The sequence below is a fragment of the Myxine glutinosa genome, chromosome 6 (genome assembly GCF_964187855.1).
Source record: "Myxine glutinosa chromosome 6, kmMyxGlut1.1, whole genome shotgun sequence".
NCBI lineage: Eukaryota > Metazoa > Chordata > Myxini > Myxiniformes > Myxinidae > Myxine > Myxine glutinosa.
The window spans coordinates 13,660,918-13,677,479 of record NC_136266.1 but is presented as its reverse complement, the minus strand read 5'-3'; positions in this window follow the sequence as shown (position 1 = coordinate 13,677,479).

Sequence of the window (16,562 nt, the reverse complement as noted above, 5' to 3'; positions counted from 1 at the left end):
TCTACCTTTACAGGAATAACAAGGACGGTAGAAGACAATGGACAATCGCAGATACAGTATACGGAATTGGGATTAATAATGGGTCAATAACAAGGAACTTCAGCACAGGAAGATCGCCATTAGGTACATTAAGCCTGCGCAATGGCTGCCAACCTATGGCTGCTCATCAGGGCACTATGGTTTTTAGCAAGGAAGCAGCACGTACCATTTTTAAAGTTTTGGTATCACTTGGCAGGTGGTTGTTACCTGGCGAACTTGCTTTTTGACCCATAGGTTAAAAATGAGAACAATATTTCACAATGAAAATAATAATAATAATAATATAGTACGTCATCATTGAACAATATTTCACAATGAAATTTAAAAAACAATAATATAGTACGTCATTATTGAACAATATTTCACAATGATTAAAAAAAAAAAATACAGTACGTCATCATTGAACAATATTTCACAATTAAACTAAATATATATATATATATATACAGTGCGTATCAAAAAAAGGTAATTCGAATTCAAGGGGTTAATATGCAAAGGTTATATATTTTGACAATTTACATGTGGTTTACTAATTAAGAGGAGATCCTCAGCTTTCCATTGATACCTTCCATGCATCATTGCTGTCACACATGACCGAGTACATGTTCATTGAAAATGACAAGTTCAAATCGCATTTCTACAAGTTTGGCTAATCGATGAAAAGTCAGGATAATTGGTGCAAAATGAACGTCAGATGTGAACTTTTCTCAGGAATGATTGGCCTTTATGCACCCACACCTTCAAATGTCCACCTCCCCTTTCAACACAAAGCTCACAGCGGCGGAGCATGCCCTGAACTGCTCGTCTCTACATAGCCGGGTCATTGCGCAAAGCATCCACTTCATGTCGAATACGGCCCTGCAATTCGTCAAGATCACGGGGAGGAGCTACGAACCTTTAAATGTCCCCAAAGGAAATAATCACATGGTGTGAGGTCAGGTGATCTTGGCGGCCATTCCACTGCATGGTTGCGGGCGATGACTCGGTCTCCAAAGAGTTCCCTCAGTCGATCTCGGACAGCGATAAGACGATGTGCTAGGGCACCGTCTTGGACCCACCAGAGATATCTGAAGACACCACGAACCTGTCGCTCCAAGTTCTCCTCCAGCTGCGGTGAAACTTCATCATTGATCATCTGCAGATACCTGTTACCATTGACATTACTTTGAAAGAAAAATAGTCAGATCACCTGACCACTTCCACAAAGTCCCAACCATACAGTCCACTTTTGTCGATTCATGTTGGTGTAAAAATTAAATTCCGGGGGTTGTCCTGTCGGTGCATATTCAAGAACATTATGGGTATTGACCTTGCCGTCCCATGGCGAAAGCAGCTTCGTCGCCGATAACGAGATACCGCAGGAAATTGACATCTGCTTCGCAACGTGCTGTCAACCATCCGGCAAGCACCAGCCTCCTGGCAAATCCCCTGGCGTAAGTTGATGCTGGATGCGAATCCGATATGGATGTTGGTGGAGGTCCAGTCTTGTGATTCGGTTGAATGTTGCCTAAGGCAATGCCGTCCCATTTTGTCTTGCGCTGGTATCCCTAGGATGCTCCAAAACTTGCTGCCTTACTGCTGCAATGTTCATTTCCGATCGCCCAGTGCGCCTCCTACCAGAATTCCCCTTGTTGTGGTTGAGGCTAGTGCCATGCTCTTGGTATTTTCTAACATTCGCCCAGATGGTTTTGGCTGCTGGAGGCTCCCGTTCTGGGAAACGTTCCCTGAACGCATCATGAGTTTGCTGCAAACTTCCAGTTTGGTGAAAGGTTGTAACCACGAAGGTCCGATGTTCAGTCATAAGTTGAACCATCTTTTCAATGACTCAGACTGTCTCTAAACCCATACACTGTAGGCCCATCTTAAATACCCATCTTAAACAAAGGATGACTCAACCGACGACTACCAGACCAGTTTAACAATTTTACATAATCAACTTGGCAGTCGACAAGTAATGCGTCCATTTCAATCTGTCTTACATCGATTAGCCAAACTTGTAAAAATGCAATTTGAACTTGTCATTTTCAATGAACATGCACTCGGTCATGTGTGACAGCAATGATGCATGAAAGGCATCAATGGAAAGCTGAGGATCTCCTCATAATTGGTAAACCACATGTAAATTGTCAAACTAAATAACCTTTGCATATTAACCCCTTGAATTCGGATTGCCCTTTTTTTTGATACGCTCTGTATATAGGATGTCATCATTGAACAATATTTCACAATGATTTTTTTTTTTTAAATAATATAGTACGTCATCGTTGAACATTATTTCACAATGATTTAAAAAAAAAAATATATAGTACGTCATCGTTGAACAATATTTCACAATTAAATTAAATATATATATATATATAGAACGTCATCATTGAACAATATTTCACAATTAAATTAAATATATATATATATATAGTACGTCATTATTGAACAATATTTCACAATGAATTTAAAATAAAAAAAATATATATATATATACAGTATATAGAACGTCATCATTGAACAATATTTCACAATTAAATTAAATATATATATATATATATATATTGTTGCGGTTTTTAGAACCCTCACTTTGTAAATAACTTGTAAATAATTCTATTGGTAAAAGGTGAAAGGTCGCACCCTTAGTTAGTCCATATGCAACACGTAGCTCACCATAGGACTTTTAGTTATTTCCTTAATATGTGTTTAGATAAGGCCATGTTCCCATTAATCGAATCTGCGTTGCATTAATCAAATAACATAGGCCCCATTCCGTTCATTTTGACTGTCTCTCTCCCAAACCTCTCTTACGTGCTTTTGGTTGGCAGCGTTCGCTGCACCAAACGCCATGAAGCACGCGGTCAAGCTTGGAGAAGAAGGGGGCGGAGCGCCGGGAGGAGGCGTGGCCCCTGTCAACTTGCCATCAAAGGTGGAGCCGAGGAGCCCTCGCCAACCAAACAGGGCTGAGGTGAGCTCGCTGATGGGCGTGTCTCCATGAAGCGCGGCTTGATCCGGAGCGTGTAATATAAGCGCGAGCGCAAGCCTTTTCACGAGTTGGAGGACTGCGCGGGGACGGCTGATTGTGTAAGGACTGTGCAGGGAGCGATCGATTGTCACAGACTTCTTTCGGCGGGCTCCAGTTTCATGAACTCGTTTGGAAGGCGCTTATTGAACTGAGTGATTGAGAGAGAGAGTTGGCGCAAATATTACGTATGCAGCAGTCCAGCCCTCGTATATGAAAAGGTCCGGTCGCGAACCAACGACACGCGAAGCTGCCGGCCGTTCTTCGCCGCGGACCCGGAGCCGGACTCGAGTGGACCAGAGACGGATCCCATCGCCTGGACCATCTGCTTGGAGCTTCCTCCCCTACCCATCACCGTCCCGTGTAAGTCTGTCTGTTTGTCCTGGGGTTAAGTAAGACTTTATAGATAAGCTTGCTCTGTGTCTGCTTCTTCTTCTTCGCCCTGTACATTCTTCCCTTCCGTTTCTTCTTTGGTTTTGTACATAATTAATAAATTACACCTGTTCTTCTTATTCTCTGGGTTTCCTCTTATCCGATCGCATCCGTCCTTTCTTTCTTTCCATTGAGTACCTGTGGCACGATCAGAACCGCTCAGAATCGGGTAGGCTTTTGTTAATGGCTCGGGCTTCGGATTGCTAAACCGCTCGGCAATTTCCATCTTGTCCGCGGTCCGAGCGGGAGTTATCTCCCTGCTTTGCGGTCGGATTGGCACTCAGGTATTTGGGACTCCATTGACCAATCACCCTGGCCAATCTCGACCGGAAAGGAGCGTTATAATTTCCAGGATTGGGGGACGGCCAGCTTAAAGGACGAGGGGATTAACCCCCCCCCCCCTTGGTAAGGGGAGCGCCGACCCCCCGAATCTGCAACAATATATATATATATAGTACGTCATCATTGAACAATATTTCACAATTAAATTAAACATATATACATAGTACGTCATTATTGAACAATATTCCACAATGAATTTAAAAAATATATACATATATATATTGAACGTCATTTTTGAATAATATTTCACAATGAATTTTTTATTTATTTATAATATAGTAAGTACGTCATCATTGAACAATATTTCACAATGAAATATATATTTTTAAAGACTAATATAGTATGTCATCATTGAACAATATTTCACAATGAAATATATATTTTTAAAGACTAATATAGTATGTCATCATTGAACAATATTTCACAATGAAATTTTATTTATTTATAATACAGTAAGTACGTCATCATTGAACAATATTTCACAATGAATTTATATATACATAATACATACATAATATATACATAATGAATTTATTTATATATATATATATATATATATATATATATATATAATATATATATATATATATATATTATATATATATATATATATATAATACAGTAAGTACGTCATTATTGAACAATATTTCAGAATGATTTTATATATATATATATATATATATATATATATATATATATATATATATATATATATATATATATATATATATAATATAGTAAGTACGTCATTATTGAACAATATTTCAGAATGATTTTTTTTTTTTAAGACTAATATAGTGCGTCATCATTGAACATGTGAATAAACTTTGTTTGGCGTTGCTTGTTGGATCAAGGACACTACACGTGTACAGGTGAGAAGGTGAGGAAGCTTCACTTACGCACTCCACGGTGGAAAATGACGACCTTGCGTGGATGTCCCGACGTGCGGTCGCTCGAGTCTGCGAGTGGGAGGTCGGAGCGGACCAGTTCGCTCAGGAAGCCGATGTAGCCGATGGCCAGGCGGAGGGTGTCCACTTTGGAGAGGCGCCGCTCGTAGGGCAGCGTTGGGATGTGCGAGCGAAGACCCTGAAAGGCGCGGTTTATGGACTCCATGCGACGCCTTTCCCGCTGGTTCGCCGCGTATCGCAGACGTTGCAGCTCCGTCGAGGATCGCGGGCGACGTCTCCTTTTGGCGGGAATCGCGTCCGGACCGGAACCGACGTCGACGCTCGTCTCCGGGAGGTCCGAGGTGCGAGACGAACTGAAATCGGGAGGCGTCAGTAACAGGAGATCCTGGACGTCTTGCTGGAGAAACTCGTCAACGTGCGCGTCCGGAGACGACTCGTCCGTAAACAAGTCGTCTTCCTCGAAGTAACATGGCGCGAAACTGTCCAGGTCACCAAACTGTTCCATGAAGTCGTCCATGGCGAGGGGACGCGCTATGCGAGGTGCGTGCACAATGGCAATCGCCGCGATCGACCCCTCGGAGCACCTGCACCGGGCATGCACCACCCTCTCCGGAACATCCAGACACGTGGCCGTGGCCAATCCCGGAGGGTCGAACGTCTTTATCTTATCGTCTTCTTTCCACAATGACTGCAATTCAGCGCCTCAAGTTCGTACAATATTTGCACATTAAACGCAGATTGTGTGTACAAATAGCTCTACAGTTGGACAACAACGCCTGGAGCTGAGGCCGGATCGATAGAGCGTGCACAAGATTCCATAAACAACCCTGAAGGCGTCACTTTTATTCTCCTAACCGCGTGGTATCTGATCCTGTACACAGGTAAGACCTTGAGAATTAAATGTTTAAATAATACTACATCTATCAACGGCACATTATAACTTTCGCAAAGTTCAACACACATTAAATATATGTATATATACAGTATATAACAGCTCATGATGTAGACTTAGGCACCTTTATTATAATAAAGAAAACATTTATGGTTATGCATGTACACATGTATATTTGTGACCAAAACGTCTTCTTCAAATATATATAAAACCGAAAAACACATTCCATGAAGCCGTGAGGATATACTGTATATATATATATATATATATATATATATATATATATATATATATATATATATATATATATATTATGAATTGCATTTCTTGCTTGGCTGGGAGTGTGCGGGACAGAAAGAGGGAGGATGTGTGACAAGGTGGCCCAGGTTGCCTTGAAAGGCTCATTTTGGATATGGAGGAAGTTTATGGAGACACGTCGAACGGTGTAGGGTGGTTGTGTGTGTTTTTTTTTTTTGTTGTTTTTTTTGTTACCATTATTACTTCTTATTTTGTGTATATGAGTGAGTGGGTGAGGGTGTGTGTTTTTGCATGAATTAATTTTTGCATGAGTGTGTGTTTTTGTGTGTTGAGTGGTGTATGATGTAAGTGTAGGTGGTTGTTTGGTTGGTGTTCTGTATGTATGTGTGTGTATGGGTGTGTATGTGTGTGTGTGAATGATCTGGTGTGTTTTGTTGGTGAGTGGTGAAGGGTATAAAGGTGGGTGTTTGAGTGTTCCACCATGTTTGTTTGGTGCTGTGGATTCTGGATGTGGAGGTGTTGTTGTTGTTGTTGTTGTTGTTGTTGTTCGCACTGGCTGGGGGTGAGGGTATGTACGCATCCAGATGCAGTTGCTGCATGTGGATGTGTACGTGCCCCTGCTGGCCCACCTTAGCTGACCGTATCGAGGTTGAAGGGCCGAAACGGGATGATACTGAGGACCCGGTCAGTGCGGCACACTTGTGACCAGGTGTGTTTGATATGTATATTTATGATATATATATATATACTGTATATGATATATATATATATATATATGATATATATATATATGATATATATATTGTTGTGGATATGAGGACTGCATATATTTTTTTTTATTGTGTGCTGTATGATTATTATTATTGTTGTTGTGCTGTGCCTCCTGCCTCCGGAGCTGTGTAAGATCAAAAGGGCGTCCCATAGTCCACAAGCATACACGTCAGCCAATCATAGGATATTCATGTTCGATAGTTATATCTTATTCTGTGTTTTAAGATAAGGCTGTGTCTCCCATTAATTGAAATACTCCATTGCACCAGTGAAAGAGAATAGATCCCCTTCCATTCCCATCCCCAAAAATCCCCATTTCCTTCACATCCCCCCTTTCGTGATTGCCGACCCTCGATTGCCATATTACATCCCCTCTCGTCATTGCTGAGCCTCGATTCCCAATCACCTCCCCTCCAATAACCGCCATTGACCACGAGGCCCGAGTCAGGGAAGAAAGGCGTGTCTCCACCTCGTCAGAGGAGGGGAGGGGCGCGCCCGCCCGTCGTCGTCCGGGGCGGAGCCCGAGGGTCGCGCGACCAACCAGGGCCGCGGTGAGTGACCCGGTAGGTGTGCCCTCGGAGTCGGCGGCTTGATTTCGCTGGAGGTGATAAAAGCGACTGAAAGGGACTGCTTTATCAGAGAGGCCTTGGAGATGAGCATGAGATGAGAAGAGAAGAGAAGAAGAAAGAGAGTTGCAAGGAGTTGGTCACAGTCGGTTGCCAGAGAGAGAAGTCGGTGGTGAGGAGTGAGAGAAGCCAGAAAGAGTTGAGGGTTGAGGGACCAGACGAGTGAGACAAGTCCTGGGAACGCAGCGGACGGAGGCCGCCGCAGCCGCGACACCCGACCGCCAAAGGGGGCCTGAACGGCGGTTCGGAGCAGGGCCGAAACGGAACGGCGGCTGCTGAACGCGCCGGTTGTGCTGCAAGACCCCCCCCTTGGACCTTTCCTCTCCCGCCAGCCATCCACCTTCTGCCATCCCTGGCATTCCCCATGTGAGTCGTCTTTGTTTGTTCTGTCCTGGGTAATAAGTTAAGTCTGTAGATAAGCTAAATTTGCACTGTGTCACATGCGTCTTGTACTTGTAAATAAACTGAATTGCTTTTTGTTGCTTGTGTGTAAATAGTAGGAATAAATTTAGTAGTATTTCCAACCTGTTTGTCTTCATTTTCCTCTTTGCATTGCGTCGTTTTCGTCTTTTCCCTCATTGAGCAGCTAGGGTGCGATACGGCCAAAGTCTGGGTGAATCGGGTGAGTTTTGTTAGGTCGCGGTTCTAAACCACCGCTCGGTCTATAACATCTAACCGCGATCTATAACAATATATATATATGATATATATATATATGATATATATATATATATATGATATATATATATATATGATATATATATATATATGATATATATATATATATGATATATATATATATGATATATATATATGATATATATATATATATGATATATATATATATATATATATATATATATATATACATATATATATATACATATATATATATATATATATATATATATATATATTGTTACAGACACGACTTTGATGTTATGGTGGGCCGAGCGGAATGGCCGCCGTGTCCGCACAAGTTACCCGATTATACTCGAACGTTGCCGAGTCGCGCGACGCTAGGTCAATGAAGGAAAAGGACACAACGGCTGGGATTAAAATGACACGACACCAGGGATACGGTTCTCAAGACCTCCGGAGGAGGTTATATTATGGCGGAAGGTTAGATTACAGGAATGAGAGGGACAGCATAGGAAGATAGGCACTTAGACACAGTCTTATCTAGCCCCGACAGACGACAGATAAACGGGACAAAACTGACTCACATGGGGATTGATGGCAAGGAGGGGCAGGTCTTCGATGGCTGAAGGTGCACCTTGGCTCAGGGGCAAAATCGACCCGGTCCAGTCCAAAGATGCGGGAGGTCTCACTCAGCGCTCGGAGGTGGTGACTTGTCTTCTCAAGCTGGGGGCGCATCTGACGTCACGTCCGGTAAGTCGCTGCGTATATCCGGCGGGGAGTGACACGCCCTCGGCTAGTTAGCTCCGCCCCAGATGGAATCGGTCCGCCCTTCTTATTGGGTGCGGGGGGTTACCGGCTCCGCCCCTGACGAGGAGCTGACAGCCGGCCCCTTCGTGGTAACCCCGTGGAGCGCATGGGCAATGGCGGCTAACCACGCCGGAGTGAGGACGCACACTCCCCGCGCCGCGCCGCCCCCAATCTCCTCTGTTGTTGTAGTTGTAGTTGTTGTAGTTTCATGGGGAAGATGGGAGGAGGTAGGGGAAGGTCCTAAACTCACTACTGGTGCCATACAATCACATTCTGGTGCAACGAAGAGTCAGAATTAATGGAAACGAGTCCTTAACTGACATAGACTAAGAATAACTAGCAAGATGTCCGAAAGTTGTCTACGTGAGATGCGGTGGACCTGGGCACGACATTTAATGGGGGAAAAAAGGGGAAGGTCGGTTCTACAGAGTGTTATTTACAGGCAATGGGACTAGGGAATGGGGGATTGGGGATAGTTGGGGAGTATTGGGGAAATAGGGGAATATTTACAAGCGGATATGGAGGCCAAATGCCATATCCACAACATTGCACCCTTCTCTACCCTCGGGGCGTCCCGACCCGATAAATTTTTACCTATTTTAGTGTGGCACTCAGATGTAGTTCCCTCTACTATTAACTCTACCCTGAGTGCGACAGTTTTACAGATATTCACAAATGAGTAAATATGTCCCCCTGCGACGTTGCACCCTTCTCCTCACAGAAACACACCCACAGGATAACCGAATCGCGGAAAGAATTCGCCAACTAAACATACAGCCGGTAGGGAGCATTATTTACAAGACTACGCTGATATTTACACTACGATCCAGGACCTGTTTTTGGAGGAACACATGCAGATGTTATGCAAAGAGAGAGAGCACGCATGCCAGCATCGATACACCAACCCACGAGTGCTCTGTGGCCTTACGGCCTTTAATAATGTGCAGAGCACCCCATCCAAGCACCAAAAGCACCACCCCAGCACCAATCGGTGCAGTCACCATTGTTCAATGAATAAAAATAAATTCAACAACCCCTAACCCTGCAGGTGTCTCTTGCTCTTCGTGTGGTGCACTTGGCCTTCTGGCTTCTTTCAAAAATAAAGAAAGGCGCCAACCGCGTCCATTTCTGTATTGTGGCCTTCAGTGGTGTCAACTAAAAGTGGTTCACCTGTATGGCATAGGTGCCACGTTGACCCATAGGTCCATCCACGGGTGGTGCTTGGCCGCAAAAGAACTGCGGTCCATTGTGGGTGGCCACCAACATTGCGGTCCATATGGTGTATCGATCCAGGCAGCAAGCAGCGAAAGTGCAGGCCCACAACTGCGTAGCCAGCACCTCTCTCTCCTCTCTCTCTACCCCAAAGCCAGATCCTCGGAGGTGGGAGACAAAAGAAAAGACAAGTGAGTAAGGTGGTAAGGGCGCAAAAGTGCACGCAATACAAGGTGATGCACACTGGGGGCACATGGGAACCAGGTGAGACAGGTACGTTCCTACCGTACGCCCCCCCCCCACCAGGTAACCTACATGGCCCCTCCCTTACCCCTTACTGTATCCACAAAACACAACACTACCCATAAACATCTATTTTACAAATCAACAAACGTCCCTACTGTCTTCCCCGTTCCTCCCATAAACCAAATTCGTCTTCTCTCCCTCCTAACCAATCAAATTTGCCATTTTCAACTCTCATCAAAATTTGCGATCTCCAACTCAACATCATAATTTGCTATCACCAATTCGTCATCAGTCCCTCCTAGGGAGGGAGAGATGGAATCACCCCAATGTCTCATCCACGTCGTGATGCGTCTCACCAATCCACACAGCAATTCTCATTTCCTGCACACAGAACAAAGAAAACACAGGTGTGGAGTCATCATCATCACCACAGGTAAGTGGCTGCGTATGGTGCGACAGGTTCATCAATCCTAACTATTTCCTAAATGACTTTAACAACTTTACACTACCCGGGGTCTTTCTCCGGCCAAACCATTGGCCCTCTTACACTATGGGTTCTAAAAACCAATTCCCATTGGCCAAACTGTGGTGCTTTTCAATTTGGGGTCTCACTCCCCCGATTCATCTCCCGGTGCCCTCGCACAATTTCTGGGCTGTGGCGTGTACCTCTCCCAGCGGGTCTACCCACCTGTACACCTCCACCACTGCAGTTGCCTCCGAGCTTACCTGCTCCTTACCCTAACCTAACTACCTGGGGAAGGCCCTCTGGCGCTCTCCCCACTCGGTGCCCTCTCTGGCACTGGGCTGCCCGATCCACACCCGGGATCCTCAGGCACCCACTCACAACTACCGGCTCCCAGAGCCCACCTGCGGCCTCCCCTGGCCGACATCCTCACAGTGGTGGAGTGCCCAACCAACTACACACACTAACAGGCTACACGCCCAGCCATTTCCACAACACTAATGCACCCATCCACAATACCATTCTGCAACCGCACCACAAATGCCAATATCCAACCACAATTTACCTGTACCCTCTACCTAACACTTACACTACCCGCCCCGGGTATCCGTGATGGGGGTCCACTCTTCCCCCATTCACACCTTCGCACCATGCACACCACTCCGTACCACTTACTCCAACTCTCTCCACACACCTGTACCTGCACACCTGTGCTCTCACACCTGGTGCCACCTGCACCCTTCTCTCCCCAAGCGCATTCGCGCTGATCCACAACACTCATTACTCACACACTGCTCCACACACCTGTCCAGTTGCACACCTGTGCAATCACACCTGTTCAATTCTCACACACACTCTCCCGTCACACCCTCTGTAACACTTACCACACCGCGCTTCCATGTGCTCCCTCGCACACGCGCTACGACCGACTCACTCTCGCCAGCACCCTCACTCCTTGGCACACACTTTTTCCTCACACACCCCAGAGTCGGACTTTCTCGCACACCTCCTTTTTCGCACACCAGACCTGTCGCACACTTCACCCACGGCCTCTCACGAACACCCGAGTCCATATCGACCCCCAAGCTTCTTAAATCACCTGGCGCATCATACGCACGACCATATTGGTCACCACTTACACCGGGTCCTCTTCCTCTTCGCTTCTCCTCCATCACCTGCGAATCCCTCATCCGGTTAATGAGCACATCATCACGATCCAAACACAGACTTTGGACCAATTCTTTTATCTCCTCTTTTATCTCTTTCTTATCCCCTCTCCGTCGCTTCTTAATTTCGCTCACCCCTTCTTCCACTTCTTCTAATTTCTGCTTCACCTCTTTTATTCCCCGGTACGTCTCCTCAAGCTCGTCCTCCAAGGCTACCTTGACCGTGTCCATGTGCGTCCTCACCTGCCGGTCCGTCGTCTCCATTACCTCTACCACCTCGTCCAACCTCACTGTCAGTCCCTCACGTACCATCTGACATTCCCTCTTTGTCGCTATCAAGTCGTTTTTTATGTCGTTTTGTGTCGCTTTTAACCCTCCTAATACCGCAGTGTTCCTTTGAACCTGCTCCGTTAGTCCTTTTTGTCCCTCCGTCAGCTGTTCCACCTCCTGCGTCAGGTCCTCTATGCCCCCTTGTAACTTTACAGTCCCCTTTCTCACCTCCTTCTCCATGTGCTCCTTACAGTGCCTCACCTCCTCGCGCACTCCTCCGACCTCCTCACTCACTCCTCTTCTGATCTCCTCTCCCATCACTTGCATCTCCTGCCCAGATGCCACCCTCATCTGCTCCATTTCCTCCCTGTGAGCATCCAGTTTGGTTTCTACCCCCATTCTGACCCCCTCTATCTGCTGCCCCATTTGTTTAACTTCCCTTTCCGCTTGGTCCCTCATGTCCCTCAATTTGCCTTCCATCCTGTTTTCTAACCCCTCTAACCCCTTTTGCATCCCTTCCATTTGATTCTCTTGAGCGGCCATTCTGTTTTCTACCCCCATTAACCCATTTCTCACCTCTTTTATCCCGTTGTCTAACCCCTCAAAATTATTGTCTAACTTCCCAAATTTCTTGTCTAACTCCTCAAAATTATTGTCTAACTTCCCAAATTTCTTGTCTAACTCCTCAAAATTATTGTCTAACCCCTCACTGGTACCCCTCACTTCATCCCTCATTACCCCCAATTGCTCATTCTGAGCCTCCATCCGGTTCCCCATTTGTCCCATACTGCTTTTCAAACCTCTAATTTGGTCTCCCAATTGCTCACCCATTTGTTCCATAAGGGCCCTCATTTGCAACATAAAAAGGTTCGGATCCACCAGGGGCGCTGCCACGGTCGCGGGCGCGGTGACCAGCGAGGCGCCATTTTGCGCCCCCGCAACGTCGGGCGCAACGACGCTATTTTGTGCGTCTGCTACCCTCGCTGCTTCGCTCTCCTCGCGTCCCTCAATTTGGTCCTGGACCGACCCTGCCTCACTCTCCTCTACCGGAACCCAGCTGTCTTGATCCGCCATAGCGCGACTTTCAAAATCGGGTTTTTATTTCCGTAAAACAAATCAAATTTCGCCGTTATAATTTCGAGCGCGGGAAACGCGCTCCGGATCGAATTCTACCTCCCCAACACCAATTGTTACCCTAGTGGTACAATTGGTGTTCCAAAATTTGGGCTAAACTAGGGCATTGCCCGTACTATATCTATATCTAAAATTATATCCCCCCCCTCTATTTACATGAAATGGTTTGGTCCAAAGCGAACGGCTTGCGAGTACGGTGACAATCCCCCCCCTCTATTTACATGCAATGGTTTGGTCCAAAGCGAACGGCTTCCGGAGTTTGGTAAAGAAATCGCCATCGCGTGCACAAACGCGCAGGAAAGCGAATGAATCGCAAATTCGGTTTTATTAGTTTTAAAACATAGTTTAACGCCAACATAGTTTGCAAACGTGAAATAAATGAATACGCTCTCAAATGTGCCATCCGAGGCAGAGTGTGTCCTCCACGTTCGGCACACGCGATCGTTCGCTGCTCTCTGATTGGTTGAATCGTTTTTTGGACATAGCTCGGTAAGTAATTGTCCGATTAATATGAAACCTTGAAAAGGCACATCCTCGGGTCCCCAGCAATATACCTGGCAAGTTAAAAGTATATCGGACCCGTGGTTGTCGAGAAACAGCGGTCACAGACAAACAAACGTACAGACGTACAAACGTACAGAGATTACTGGAATTATAGATAGATGAATTTAGTCCCAGGTCCGAATCCGACACTCCTGACACCAATTGTTACAGACACGACTTTGATGTTATGGTGGGCCGAGCGGAATGGCCGCCGTGTCCGCACAAGTTACCCGATTATACTCGAACGTTGCCGAGTCGCGCTACGCTAGGTCAATGAAGGAAAAGGACACAACGGCTGGGATTAAAATGACACGACACCAGGGATACGGTTCTCAAGACCTCCGGAGGAGGTTATATTATGGCGGAAGGTTAGATTACAGGAATGAGAGGGACAGCATAGGAAGATAGGCACTTAGACACAGTCTTATCTAGCCCCGACAGACGACAGATAAACGGGACAAAACTGACTCACACGGGGATTGATGGCAAGGAGGGGCAGGTCTTCGATGGCTCAAGGTGCACCTTGGCTCAGGGGCAAAATCGACCCGGTCCAGTCCAAAGATGCGGGAGGTCTCACTCAGCGCTCGGAGGTGGTGACTTGTCTTCTCAAGCTGGGGGCGCATCTGACGTCACGTCCGGTAAGTCGCTGCGTATATCCGGCGGGGAGTGACACGCCCTCGGCTAGTTAGCTCCGCCCCAGATGGAATCGGTCCGCCCTTCTTATTGGGTGCGGGGGGTTACCGGCTCCGCCCCTGACGAGGAGCTGACAGCCGGCCCCTTCGTGGTAACCCCGTGGAGCGCATGGGCAATGGCGGCTAACCACGCCGGAGTGAGGACGCACACTCCCCGCGCCGCGCCGCCCCCAATCTCCTCTGTTGTTGTAGTTGTAGTTGTTGTAGTTTCATGGGGAAGATGGGAGGAGGTAGGGGAAGGTCCTAAACTCACTACTGGTGCCATACAATCACATTCTGGTGCAACGAAGAGTCAGAATTAATGGAAACGAGTCCTTAACTGACATAGACTAAGAATAACTAGCAAGATGTCCGAAAGTTGTCTACGTGAGATGCGGTGGACCTGGGCACGACATTTAATGGGGGAAAAAAGGGGAAGGTCGGTTCTACAGAGTGTTATTTACAGGCAATGGGACTAGGGAATGGGGGATTGGGGATAGTTGGGGAGTATTGGGGAAATAGGGGAATATTTACAAGCGGATATGGAGGCCAAATGCCATATCCGCAACAATATATATATATATATATATATATATATATATATATATATATATATATATACACAGACTTGGCATTTAATATGGAATATTTTTTTTTCCTTGACTTGGGTTTAAATTCTTAACTCAGTATATCAATCTGGTGAGTTTCTTTTATGCTTCGGTGATCTCTTTGTTAAAAGAACCATGTCACTGATTGTCTGTCGCAGCAAGAAGTCAATAACAGGATTATATCACAGGTGGTGTGACAAAATGTAATTTGACGATTGGCTTCACAATCGGGTAAATAAGGGTTGTTGCGTTCTGTATTAGTGGAAAATAACTGCTGCACGTCCACAAAAGTTATTGCCGCTTCCCCTGGAGATGGTCCATCAACTCGACAATGCTGTTTGTCATTTAGTGGTGGCTTTACGAAATTCCGGCATGAAACAGCGTGCTATTGCTCGGCAGTATGGCATCACTCAAGGTCAGGTGTCAAAGATCCTGAAACGAAATGCTCAGAGGGGTGTCCCTACTCCAATACCGAGGCCAGGACGTCCCCGCAGAACCAAAAGGAGGGATGATCGCCAGCTGCACCGGTTAGTCCGCAATGGCCGTACCAAGTCAGCTAATCGGCTTGGGGCTGAGTGGCAGCAACTGACAAATGTGCCTGTATCCAGAAGGCTAGTCGACCAACGACTGGTTCAAGCAGGCTATCGTGCCAGGCGTCCCCTGAGAAAGCCACGTCTGACCAGACAACACTGCCAGCGCCGATTGCAGTGGGCCAGAGAGCACCGTCAATGGCAGCCAGGACACTGGAATCACGTGATCTTCAGTGACGCGTCTAGATTTCTGGTCTATCGTCAAGATGGCCGCGTCCGAGTGCGCAGACAAGTGCATGAAGCCTACAACGAAGATTGTATAGTGCCAAGAGTCCAAGCTGGAGGTGGTGGGGTGACCGTTTGGGCTGCTTTTCATGCAGGGGGAAAAACTGACCTGGTTGTTCTGAATGGAAACCTGAACCAGTTCAAGCACAGGGCCATTCTGGAAGAAACATTGCTTCCATTTGTTCGTGCAGTCTTTCGAGGAAACTTTGTCTTCCAAGATGCCAATGCACGGCCTCATCGTGCTCGCATGATCCAACACTTTCTTGCTGACCGTGGTGTAGAGCATATGGAGTGGCCTGCCATGTCCCAGGATATGAATCCGATAGAGAACTTGTGGGCAGAATTAACGCGTCAAATCGACAACTTGGACCAGCAGCCTGCCTCTGTGCGTGAATTGCAGCAGACTATTGTCACTGCATGGCAAGCGATTCCTGTCCAAACCTTGGCAAATCTAGTGAACAGCATGCCTCAACGTGTACGTGCTCTCCTGAATGCTCGTGGGGGTTACACGAAGTACTGAACTGTAATTTTACCGTCCGTAATCCCAGTCGTAATTTAACTTTTGTTTTTGTTAAAAACATTTTTGGCTAATGTGCAAAATAAAGAGATACTTCTGGAAAACGCACAGAAGTTTAACACAGTACTGTCCGTGAATCGAGTTCGATATCAGTTTACATCACTTTCAAGGATCAATTTATTTGCTTCGAAATGTC